The sequence below is a fragment of the Giraffa tippelskirchi genome, chromosome 10 (genome assembly GCF_054371585.1).
Source record: "Giraffa tippelskirchi isolate mGirTip1 chromosome 10, T2T-mGirTip1v1.2.pri, whole genome shotgun sequence".
Classification (NCBI taxonomy): Eukaryota; Metazoa; Chordata; class Mammalia; order Artiodactyla; family Giraffidae; genus Giraffa; species Giraffa tippelskirchi.
This window is the reverse complement of record NC_137284.1, coordinates 109148095-109161508: the sequence shown is the minus strand read 5'-3', so window position 1 is coordinate 109161508 and position 13414 is coordinate 109148095. Positions and strand designations below refer to the sequence as shown.

The 13414-nt window shown below is 39.9% G+C and overlaps 1 protein-coding gene across 20 annotated transcripts in view; it reads left to right on the top strand.

Moving 5' to 3' along the window:
* Positions 1-13414, top strand: part of BBS9 (Bardet-Biedl syndrome 9) — a 458699-nt gene that overhangs the window by 1904 nt on the left and 443381 nt on the right. For 19 of the 20 annotated variants that reach the window (XM_081533584.1, XM_081533581.1, XM_081533579.1 and 16 more), the window contains exon 1: positions 2064-2533. The exons of the other annotated variant lie outside the window; for it this stretch is intronic. The gene's annotated coding sequence lies outside the window, so the exon portion shown is untranslated. Of the gene's footprint in view, positions 1-2063; positions 2534-13414 lie in introns of those variants that run through there. 20 annotated transcript variants of the gene reach the window in all.

The window sequence follows — 13414 nt, the reverse complement described above, 5'->3', positions numbered from 1 at the left end:
ATAGTATAATAGTTCATTTAATTAAAAAAATTGTAACAAGTGCTGTTACCACCCATGTGTATTATCTTTATTTAGTGATAAAGAGGCTCAGAGAGCTCAGTGACTTGCACAAGGAAACAACTAGTAGGTCATAGAAAGTGAAAGTGAAGTCACTCAGTTGTGCCCCACTCTTTTCGACCCCGTGGACTGTAACCTACCAGGCTCCTCTGTCCATGGGATTTTCCAGGCAAGAGACTGGAGTGGGTTGCCATTTCCTTCTCCAGAACCAGGATGCAAAAGTGTTAAGTGCTTAACTAGGTTGTGCTTTGAAACTGTATGTGATATATAATTTTTTCAGCCTTGAAATAATGGAAGAAACTGCAGAGGAAGTAAAAATAACAGCATAAGGGAAATACTTGCCAAAATATTCAAACTGTTAATGCTGCAAAATGTGAAGAACTTCTTCAAATTTATTCAGGAAAATACAAACACACAGAAGCTATGCATAGATATTTGAAATTATACTGACATATGCCCTGGAACTTGGAAATTATCTTTTCCTCTAACAATGAAGCCAATAAGAATTGTTGAATGAATGTAGATTTAGCCATTCATGTGTAACTGATCATGACCTTATGGGGCCTTCCCAGGATAGATCTCTCCCCCATATCCTCTGCCAAAGCTCCTGTTTGAAGTACTCAGATAATAGTATCTCATGCATATTTCCTGAGTTTTTCAGATGCTAAAAACTGCCACAATCATGGAAGAAATTAACTACTTGATTATCATGAGCCCCAGTCCCCATTGCACAGAAGCTGATCGCATACCTTGGGACACCTCCCCCCAACTTTGCCTTTAAAATTGCTTTTTGCTGAAACATTTCGAGGAGTTCAGGGTTTTTTCTTTTTTTTTTTTTTTTGAACACTTTTGACCCATTCTCCTTGAATGGCACTGCAATAAAACTTTCTCTGCTCTGAGCTCCAACATTTGGGTCTGGGCTATTTGCCTGCAATGCAGGAGACCCGGGTTCAATCCCTGGGTCCGAAAGAAATGACAACCCACTCCACTATTCCTGCCTGGGAAATCCCATGGACAGGAACCTGGCAGGCTACAGCTCATGGGGTCGCAAAGAGTTGGACACGACTTAAAGACTAACAGTTTCAGTTTCACTGTGCTTAAGGCACACACACTTGCATTCTGCAACAATGGAAATTATCTGGGCCAATGAGTGACCTATATGATGCCTTTTAAGACATTCAAATAGTCAAGAAAAACGACCGACAAAGGCTTTGGAAGCTGTGATTTACAAACAAAGGAAATGTAATCGCGTTGCAGGAAGAAGTTGGTTTACAGAATCAATAAGAGGAGAACCAAGGAAAGAAGTCAGGTAGTGTTTTTCCAGGGTTGTTGTTATTGAGCAGAAAATTCTGGGGAGTTCCAGAATACGCACAGTACGTATTCCTTCCTTTTTAATGTGACCATGTACTGGGCCAGCGGCACCCCAGCCACCAGGGCGCACACGCTTGCGCTCACCCTCGCCATGGTTGCTTCTTCCATGGACCAGGCCTCCTGCGCCTCCCGTTTCAAGAGAAGAGGTCGCAGGGTGGCCAGGGCCTCTGATGCTCTGGCCCTGAAACCTACTGGGACCCCGCCCCCAGCCCCGCCCCGCCCCGCCCCGCCCCGCCCCGCCCCCAGCCCCGCCCCGCCCCGCCCCGCCCCGCCGCACCCGAGCCCCGCCCCACCCTAGCCACGCCTCCGGGGAAAGCCCCACCCACGGCGGCGGGACCGGAGCCTGGATTGGGGGCCGTGGCTTCGTCCGCGCCAGAGGTGGGAGGTGGGTTTCCTCAGAACCTGCGTCCAAGTCTGTCTGAGGACAGAAAACAGGAGTCGAATTAATTCTGTCTCACCGCTAATGAGGAGTAGGCAGTGGTTCACTCCAGCTCCGCCTAGTAGAAATCTGATTTCAACTATCAGAAAAAATTCTCCGTCCTCCGCGCTCCAGAGACACTCCGGACTACAACCCCCAGAAGGCATTGGGACTCAGCTATCTGACTTGCGCAATAGCGTTCGTTGTAAAGTGCTATGACAACAGGGCGAAGATGGCTTGGAGTTAGGCTTGAATCGGGAGGTGTCCCTTCCGCCGCTGCTGTCCTTTTTCTGCTACATCCCACTCACTGCCTCCTTCATCATTTCCTCCTCTTTGTGAGCAGCATAACTTTCCTCTATTCTCTCCTGCCTGATCTCTGCCACGGGACGGATGCCGTTTTTCCTGCTCGTCTCTGAGGGTGACAGAGAGAGGATGCGGGAGAGCTACTTGATGGGATCACTCCAACTCCGTGGAGCTGGTGGTGCTACCTGGTGAGACTCTCTCTTTGCCCGGGTCGTGGAACAAGTTGGATCAGGAGAACGAGAAGGAGTAGTAAAGATTGCTTTTCTCTGCGACGTCCGATCTTGCTCGTCGTTCCAGCCCTGGGACCCTGGCAGACATTCTTAAAGGGAAATCCATAGAGACCTCGAAGGACGGTGGGGCAGGACCCACCTGATTCAGCATTAGGTAAGAAAGTATGTCTAGAATTAAACATCGAATTCATTAATGCCCTTTCCGTCTTTTATTTTATTTTATATTTTTTTGATCAGATTGATTCTCTGATGCCATGTAATGGTTTTGGGAGATAGAGGATAACAGGTTTCTTATGGAATATGTTTGCATTCAAAGGAAATAACCAGAACAATGTGTGTGTGTGATCCTGTAAACATATCGAGAAAGGGTGATACGAATTTTTAAAGATTCCATTCAGGAGTGTCACATGGTGCACAAGCATTCTCCTGTGACACTTCAACAGGTCTTCTGAACAAATGGTCAAAGCAGTTCCCAGCCTGTGACTGAAGTAGGATGCATGTACTAATACCCCTTAATTCCTTCTTGCAATAGGATTATTCCTTCTCCTTCTCCCTTTACATTGCAGACCACAGCAGTTTAGATGAACTGAGGTGATCTCTCTTCCCCAGTTAAATGCCCTGCAATTGACTCCAATTTTGTGGATCTTTCCCAACTCCCCACCCCCCCCATCCCATCTCACTTTTACTTTAAAAATGAAACCATATCACAGACATCCAGAATTTGAGGATGCTGGAGGGAAAAGGATGAGTCTTAGCTAAAGTCTGTGAGTATTCAGAGGGAGAGATTTTTCTAACCTCTTTACGTATTTGCTGCAAATACCTAAAGAGAATATTTGTTGAACATTTTTTTGGTGAATCGATTGAACTATTATTTAGAATAATATATAAAAGAAACTTTGTAAATTCTGCAAATGATTTACAATTTATAAGTTTAAGGAATTTTTCATTTTGTGTAATTATGAGTAATTGTTGTTCTTAAATTACAACCACACACTTATGTTTTTGGTGAGACTTCTGGATGGAAACCTCCTTTGAAGGGACAAAAAAAATCCAGTATCAATAGGATATAGTAATTTTTAAAGCTTTGCAACTTTTGAAGTTTGTAGCAAATCTTATCCCTCAGGATAAGGAATTTCTCAAAAATTATTGAAACACAAAGCATTCTTACTGATTAATGAAAAGTTACTATCATTCTTTTCACCTTCAGTTTAGATCTTCATTGCAGAGGGACTGACGTTGGCATTCACATTTGTAATTTTGTCTTGCTTGAAACATACCATAACCACCACCAGCACTACTGCTATTACTACTGAGAGGTTACTACTGACATTTATTGAGTGCTTCCTATGGACTGGGCATTGGGCTAATAAGTAGTTACATGTGTTAGGCTATTTTATTCTCCCATTTTCCCAGAACAACTGGAAATCTAGAGGAAGAGGGACTTGTCTAAGGTCATACATTTGGGGTCTGTCCAACTCCCTCTTCTGTGCTCTTTCATCTTTTGTGGTTTTTATTAAAATTCTAGCACTGAGTCTATAATATTGTCTTCAAAAGCAACATTCTTCTAACTCTGTGCATTTGTCATCCTGCCTGGACTGGAAGACCTGACCAATGTTTTCCAAAATTCGAGACAGCACTAGCATGACCTGGAGAAAATAAAGCTCCTGAGATGAAAAGCGACAGTGTCAATGTCTTAGCCTCCTAATTTCAGCATCTGCCATCTCACCCATGTGTTCCTTCCAGAAGATTCTTGGGGTTATTATTGCCACAGCTGTTCATCTAGCCATCCTTCCATATTTTAGAACTAAGCAAATGAGGTATTAAAACACCTATGTCTTAAATGAAAACTAAATCTGAGTAAACTTGATGTGGGAGATAACATATATATAAATATTAAAAACAAAAAAGAAAGTGAGAAGTGTGGAAGAGAATTTCCAGAGGTTAAGGGATAAAGAGATGAGTTCTTATTTAATATTCTAATAAGGTCTAAGAAATCAGTCTTTTGTGGCTATTTATAATATGCATCTGTTAAAACCTTCTAATTATTGTTTTCTAATCATCCTTTAAAATGTTAATTAAATATGGGAGATCCTTGCCTGAAGTCTGAACTCACAGTGATTAGAATTAACGTTAATAGAGTTATAGCTTTTTAATTGTTGTGAGGTGGCTGCACTTCTTTATAAGTAGATAGCCTGGTTTTGGGTGTTACTTCCAACTTCTTGCTGTTGATAGTTGTGATCACTTGTGCAGGTTTCTTAACCTCTCTTTGTTCAAGGAAACCTATAAAAGAGTATCTATGGTTTACTTTGTAGTTTTGTTATGAAGATTAGAATACTTGCAAAGCACTTAGAATGGTACCTGGGGCCTTAGTAAATACTTAGTAAATGTTAGCTATTATTTTCTTTTCTAGTGAAGGGAGATGATAGCCATGAAAAACCTGATATTTGGTTTTTATTTTACATTTGTCTAAAAACAGAAAAGGGCTTCCCTGGATAGCTCAATGGGTAAAGAATCTGCCTACAATGCAGGATACAAAGGAGATTCAGGTTCTACCCCTGGGTCAGGAATATCCCCTGGAGGAGGAAAATGGCAGTCTATTCCAAAATTCTAGCCTGAAAAATCTCATGGACAGAGGAGCCTGGTGGGCTACAGTCTAAAGGGTCGCAAAGAGTTGAACACAACTAAGTGACTAAGCACAACAGGCAAAAAACATAAAATCATTAAGGAGCTGAAAATCAACACTGAATGAATAGGGGATAAAATGCAAATTCTTATTTCTTACTTTTATTGAAGACAATTAATTAAATACAATTAAAATCAATTTATGCATATTAAACTTTAATTATTTGGAATATTTTAAATTTGTTTTTGTAACAAAAAAGCCAGATTTCATGGCTGAAAATGCCTTATTACCATTGTTCCTTTCTTCTCTCTTCCTTTCCTGCCAGTAATAGACCTCTGCCATCCAACTGCTTACCTTAATATGTTAAGGTCAAGACCTGTATGTTTTTGAACTTGGAAAATGAATTAGCATCTTATATGAGTTTTAATTTACGGTTAATTTTTTTCTCTTTCAATGGGGTAGGATGTCCTTCTAGGAGAAAGGGTAGAATTTATTTTGCTAATCTTCTGAATTTAATTTGCCAACCTATTGTTCTTCTGACAGAGTGGTAAATGTGGCCAAAATACAGGAGTACCCTACTTTAAAAAAGGTGAAACTTGGGGACTTCCTTTTGATCCAGTGACCAGGACTCCATGCTCCCAATGCAGGGGACCTGGGTTCGATCCCTGGTCAGGGAACTAGATCTTACACGCTGCAAGTAAAGATACCACTTGCTACAATGAAGTTCGAAGATCCTGTGTGCCACAAGTAAGACCTAGTACAGCCAAATAAAAAATAAAACACTGAGTGACTGAACTGAACTGAACTGATTTTAGAAAATGAAAAATAAAAATAAAAATAAAGGCACTCAATTATTAAAAAGAGTAAAATATTTTATTTTTTATTATGGAAAATTTTAAACATAAATAAAAACATAATAGTAAAGCAATCCCCCATGTGTTCATCACTGTATACTCTTTAAAAAATAGCAGCTTTATTGAAATATAATTCACATGCCATACAATTAAACCATTGAATGTGTACAATTCAATTTTTTTTATCTATTCACAGATATGTGCAACCATCAGTTGCACGACAGTAAATCTTAGAATATTTTTATCATCTCAGAAAGAAACCTTGTACCCTGTACTTATAACTTTCCTGTCTTTTCCTCTCCTTCAAACCTAAGAAACCACCAATTTGCCTTGTCTCTATGGATTTGTGTATTCTGTACATTTTATATAAATGGAATCATATAATGTGTGGTCTTTTGTAATTGGCTTCTTTCTCTTGAAGTAATGTTTTCAAGTTTCATCCATGTTGCAGCATATATTAGTTACTCCATTCCTTTCATCACTGACTAATATTCTACAGTATGGCTATGCTACTTTGTGTTTATATATTCATTAATTGGTAGGCAGTTGGGTCATTTCCACCTTTTGGGTGTTATGAGTAAGGCTCCTATAAGCATGAGTTTATTTCTGAACTCTCAGTTCTTTTTCATTTGTCTATGTCTACTCATATGCCAGTACCAAACTGTCCTGATTCCTGTTGCTTTGTAGTAATTTTTGAAATGGGGGAATATGAGTTCTCCAGTTTTGTTCTTCTTTTAAAAGATTATTTTGGCCATTCTGAGTCCCTGGTAATTCTATAAGAATTTCAGCAGAAGCCTGTCAATTTGTGCAAGAAGCCATGTGGAAATCTGGTAGGGATTGCATTGAATGTGGAGATCAATTAGGGAAGTATTGCCATCTTAATAATGTTAAGGCTTCAGAACCATGAACATGGTGTGTTTTCCTGTTTAGATCTTTTATTTCTTTTGACTATATTTTGTAGTTTTCAGAGTATGTATTTTATATGTCTTTTGTTACTTTTATTCCCAAGTGTTTTATTCTTTGGATGCTATTGTAAATGCAGTTGTTTCTTATTTTTGGATTGTTCATTGCCAGTACATAGAAATACAGTTGATTTCTGTATGTTGATCTTGTATCCTTCAACCTTACTGATCTGTTTATTAGCTCTAATAGTTTTTGTTTGTTTGTTTGTTTTTACTGAATTCTTGAGGATTTTCTATATACAAGATCATGTCATCTGTAAGTAAAGATAGTTTTACTTCTTCCTTTCCAATCTGGAAGCCTTTAATTTTTTTCCACTTAATTGGCTAATTTACAGCCTCCAGTATAATAGTCAAATGAAGTGGTTAAGAAGGACATCCTAGACTTGTGTCTGATATTAGGGAGAAAGCATCCAGTCATTCACCATTAAATATGGTATAAACTATGAGTTTTGCATATAAGTGTTCTCTTTCTGTTTGAGGAAGTTCCTTTCTATTCCTAGTATGTTGAAAACATAGGTGCTAATAATCAATAAACAATCTATAATAAGAATAGAAGAGCTTTATTTGAGCCAGACTGAGGGCTACAGCCTGGGAGATACAGATTCAAGAAGTTACAACTTTATAACCACAAAGTTACTTAAGTTGTTTGTCAAGAATTAGGATTGGAGCTTGGAAGGGTGCTTGTTAAGCAAGGATTTATTGGGGTTTGAAATGGTTGCATAGTTATGAGGAAAGACTTTGAGATTATAAGGTTGCAGCTGGTAGCTGTTAGCAGATATTGTTTTGAAAACTGCTGCATGTATCATTGAGTTTGATACAGTTCAGATAATCTAAGTTCTCACTGATGCAGTAACATGAATAAAATACATCCACCATGGCCATCTGGCTCCATTTTGGATGTCTGAATCACAGTTACTCCATTTTAATTTTTAAATGCACTCTTTTCTTTAATGGTTAAAGCAAATGTACCATACATATTTGACAGGCTATAAGACAGGCTATTCGACAGGCTGCTCTAGTTCATGTAAAGTTTAAATTTAATTATATATAAGCCAGAATGACTTCCCCATATCTCATATGTGAAAATTTCTTCCATCAAGAGTTTTTACAATTGAAGAATTTTGGATTTTGTCAAATGCCTTTTCTGACTCTGTTGATATGATCAGGTGATTTTTTATTTTTACTTCATTAGTTTGGTATATTTTCTTAAATAATTTTGGGTGTTAAACTAACATTGCATTCCTGGGGGTAAATTACACTTGGCCGTGGTGTTTAATTCTAATAATATATTGCTTGATTCACATTGCTGGTGTTGTGTTGGAGATTTTTACATACACATTTGTAAGAGACACTGGTCCATAGTTTTCTTTCCTTGTATTTGTCTAGTTTTGTTATCAGTGTAACACTAGCTTCATAGAATGAGTTGGAAAGTGATCCCTCCTCTTTTATTTTTTGGAGAGATTAGTGAACAACTGGTGTTAATTTTTTAAAAACATTTGGTGGAATTTACTATCTGAGCCTAATCTTTCCTCCCTTTCTTTCTTTGAGCCTGGTCTTTTTTTGTAGGTAGTTTTGTGATTACTACTTCAATCTTTCTACTTTTTATAAGTCTGTTTAGATTTTCAATTTCTTCTGTAGTCAGCAACAGATGGGTGGCAGCAGGACAAATAATGCTGATGTCCTGCCCCTCCTGGGAAAATGGTTTTCTGATTGGGAGCTGTGGGGAGAGGGTTCTTGGCTATACCAGTCTGGAGTGCAGTACCGTCTTGCTGAACTAGGAGTATGGAGGAGGGAGTGTTAGTTTCAATATTACAGACTCTTACTGTTCTTACTGAGTTTTAGATTTTTAGTGTTTCTTTATTTGCTGTATGCTCCTAGGACAACTTCCAGAGACATTAAATGATTGTTTTAAGAAATAAGTTTCAGAGTTTCACTGGGAAGTGGGCCCATGGAGCTTCTCATATGTCATGCCGAAAGTGGAATTCTCTGAAACTTTAAGTTGTATAATATATGGTTATGGGAGAAATACCTATATTATCACAAGATTTCATCACAGTTCCATCAGATAGCAATGTGCTCTGGAGTCTGTAAGAATTATATTTAAGAGCAAGTAGGTGGTGCTAGTGGTAAAGAACCTCCCTGCCAATGCAGGAGATGCAAAGAGACGTGAGTTTGATCCCTGAGTCAGAAAGATCGCTTGGAGGAGGGCATGGCAACCCACTCCAGTATTCTTGCCTGGAGAATCCCCATGGACAGAGGAACCTGGCGGGCTATAGTCTATAAGGTCTCAGAATCTGACACAACTGAAGTGACTGAGTGAGCGAGCAATAAAAATGGTTATGTATAAGCTTATTAGGAATACAGCTGCTATGTGCAAAGGGAAATTTTTGGTAGGTGTGTTTTATTTTTCAAGCCAAGAGATTAAGCTTTTTAAAAAATTTTTTTTGCAGATAAGCAGGGATATCCAGCAACCTTAGGTTGTTCAGACTTGCTGTCCAATCTATGAAGCCGTAGTGGAAAGGAACTCCCCTTTGAAATCTTTTGTCCTGCAGCCTAACCTATCATGTAAAAATACACCAATTTTTGAGAAAAGGAAATTAATGATGTACAAATTTAGCACAAATGAGGGTTTGTGTTTTCTTAATTTCTTGGGAGTGGGCAGTACACCTTTCTCTGCTTCTGCCTTTGAAATTGAAAAGAGAGGCACTGGGAGACACGCTACTGACCATCAGTCCAAATTGTTAGTTTTCCTATTGTTTATTAATTTTTAAAGATTTTAGACCTTATTCAGCAATTGGTTGTCCACAGTGGCAAGTGATAACACCTGGGTCATGGTGAACCAGTGTGCTGAATGTTGATGTAATGTAATTCATGCAGTTCTGCTGTACATTAGGGCTTCCCAGGTGGCACAGCGTTAAAGAATATGACTGGCAAGCAGGAGACGTGGGTTTGATCCCTGGGTGGGGAAGATCCCCTGGAGAAGAAAATGACAACCCACTCTGGTATTCTTGCCTGGAAAATTCCATGGACAGAGGAGCCTGGTGGGCTACAGTCCATGGGGTCGCAGAGAGTCAGACACAACTGACTGTGCATGCTTACTATATATTAACTTATGTTTTGCCCTGGTATGAAGGTAAGTTGGTCTGAAATGAAGTAGCTGTAGTCTTGTGAAGAGAGTCATTTGTTGGACCTGGATTTAAAAATAGCATCCCCTCCCCTTTTTAAAAATTACAACAAAGCAAAACAAAAAACCTGTCTACTGACCCATGCATTTTCAGTGGTTTGGATATTAAATTGCAGGCAATGACAGCCTAACAAGACCAGGTCTAGAGACCTGGAGAGGGTATGCAGAAATGCTTCTGCTATTAGCTCTGTAAGTTAGACAGGGATCAAGACTATCTCCAAGGAAAAGAAATGCAAAAAAGCAAAATGGCTGTCTGAGGAGGCCTTACAAACAGCTGTGAAAAGAAGAGAAGCGAAAAGCAAAGGAGAAAAGGAAAGATATACCTATCTGAATGCAGAGTTCCAAAGAGTAGCATGGAGAGATAAGAAGGCCTTCTCAGTGATCAGTGCAAAGAAATAGAGGAAAACAATAGAATGGGAAAGACTAGAGATCTCTTCAAGAAAATTAGAGATACCAAGGGAATGTTTCATGCAAAGATGGGCTCAATAAAGGACAGAAATGGGATGGACCTAACAGAAGCAGAAGATATTAAGAAGAGGTGGCAAGAATACAGAGAAGAACTGTACAAAAAAGATCTTCATGACCCAGATAATCAGATGGTGTGATCACTCACCTAGAGCCAGACATCCTGGAATGTGAAGTCAAGTGGGCCTTAGGAAACATCACTATGAACAAAAGCTAGTGGAGGTGATGGCATTCCAGTTGAGCTATTTCAAATCCTAGAAGATGATGCTGTGAAAGTGCTGCACTCAAGAGGCCAGCAAATTTGGAAAACTCAGCAGTGGCCACGGGATTGGAAAAGGTCAGTTTTCGTTCCAATCCCAAAGAAAGGCAATGCCAAAGAATGCTCAAACTACTGCACAATTGCACTCATCTCACATGCTAGTAAAGTAATGCTCAAAATTCTCCAAGCCAGGCTTCAGCAATATGTGAACCGTGAACTTCCAGATGTTCAAGCTGGTTTTAGAAAAGGCAGAGGAACCAGAGATCAAATTGCCAACATCCACTGGATCATCGAAAAAGCATCTGCTTTATTGACTATGCCAAAGCCTTTGACTGTGTGGATCACAACAAACTGTGGAAAATTCTGGAAGAGATGAGAATACCAGGCCACCTGACCTGCCTCCTGAGAAATCTGTATGTAGGTCAGGAAGCAACAGTTAGAACTGGACGTGAAACAACAGACTGGTTCCAAATAGAAAAGGAGTATGTCAAGGCTGTATATTGTCACCCTGCTTATTTAACTTATATGCAGAGTATATTATGAGAAACGCTGGGCTGGATGAAGCACAAGCTGGAATCAAGATTGCTGGGAGAAATATCAATAACCTCAGATATGCAGATGACACCACCCTTATGGCAGAAAGTGAAGAAGAACTAAAGAGCCTCTTGATGAAAGTGAAAGAGGAGAGTGAAAAAGTTGGCTTAAAGCTCAACATTCAGAAAACTAAGATTGTGGCATCCAGTCCCATCACTTCATGGCAAATAGATGGGGAAACAGTGGAAACAGTGGCTGACTTTATTTCTGGGGGCTCCAAAAAAATCACTGCAGAAGGTGACTGCAGCCATGAAATTAAAAGATGCTTACTCCTTGGAGGGAAAGTTATGACCAACCTAGACAGCATATTAAAAAGCAGAGACATTACTTTGCCCACAAAGGTCTGTCTAGTCAAGGCTATGGTTTTTCCAGTAGTCATGTATGGATGTGAGAGTTGGACTATAAAGAAAGCTGCTGCTGCTGTTTAGTTGCTTCAGTTGTGTCCAACTCTATGCGACCCCGTAGACAGCCGCCCACCAGGCGCCCCCGTCCCTGGGATTCTCCAGTCAAGAACACTGGAGTAGGTTGCCATTTCCTTCTTCAGTGCATGAAAGTGAAAAGTGAAAGTGAAACTGCTCAGTTGTGTCCAACTCTTAGCGACCCCATGGACTGCAGCCTACCAGGCTCCTCTGTCCATCGGATTTTCCAGGCAAGAATACTGGAGTGGGTTGCCATTTCCTTCTCTGTAAAGAAAGCTGAGCACTGAAGAATTGATGCTTTTGAACTGTGGTGTTGGAGAAGACTTTTGAGAGTCCCTTGGACTGCAAGGAGATCCAGCCAGTCCATCCTAAAGGAGATGAGTCCTGAGCGTTCATTGGAAGGACTGATGCTGAAGCTGAAACTCCAATACTTTGGCCACCTCATGTGAAGAGCTGACTCATTTGAAAAGACCCTGATGTTGGGAAAGATTGAAGGCGGGAGGAGAAGGGGACGACAGAGGATGAGATGGTTGGGTGGCATCACTGACTCAATGGAGATGAGTTGGGTAAACTCTGGGAGTTGGTGATGGACAGGGAGGCCTGGCGTGCTGTGGTCCATGGGGTTGCAAAGAGTTGGATACAACTGAGCAACTGAACTGAACTGAACTTAGGGGAGTCATATACCCATAGAATGGGAAGACTAGCTGATTGATCAGTACCTTCTAGCTGTGGAGGCTCTTGATTTTAAAAGTGAATCTTTTTTTCCGAATTTTTAAAAGGTGACTAGTGGCAGGAGTCACAGGAAAAAGGAAGAGAAGTAGAGCATTGCTATAAGAAAACATCCACATAGGCTATCAGGTATCAGTTCACCTAGTGGTTTTCAAACTTTAAGGTGCATGTGAATCACTTGGGGATGTTGTTTGGGGTGGAGTTGGGATTCTGAATTTTCACAAGCTCCTGGGTGATGCTGACCTGCTAGTCCAGGGACTACACTTGGGGTAGCAAAGCTAAATAATCTAGAAAAGGGGGATTTTCAGAAGCCAATGAAGTGGTAGGTGACTAAGGAGAAATTGATAGAGCAGCAGAAACAGGAAGGAACTAAATGTTGCCAGTTGTATTTTGTTAATAGGAATAGATATTCAATTTTATGATAGAAGTCCATGAGAAATTACTGCTTGATGTGGAACAGTACCATTTACACACAGTGTTGGAGAGTTAGTTTTTCATATTGGAGATTCCCCCCCCTACACACACACACCTTTATTCTAGCAAGCTGAAAAAATTTGTTCACTAACAAGGGTTTTAAGGCCATGTTCGCATAATAGGTATTTTCTTCGATGCAGTCCTGTGTGTTTATATTCAAACTACAGGTACATACACTTTTCGCCTTTCCTGATTGTGCTTTTTGTCCTTTTAAGTAATAAATCATAGCCGTGATGATGACTATATGCTGAGTGTTGTGAGACCTCCTAGTGAATCATTGAACGGTGTTGAATTGGGGTCATATTCTGCCCTGGGCTGCAAGAGAATGATGTGTCTTTATTGTGGCAGTCCAATGGTATGATGTGTTAGACAATTTTCCAATGTATCTCGAGTATGTAATGGGAATATATGGCATTTATTAAATACTGTTACATCCCTCTCAAATTAAAAAATCCAATAAAAGTATAATAGA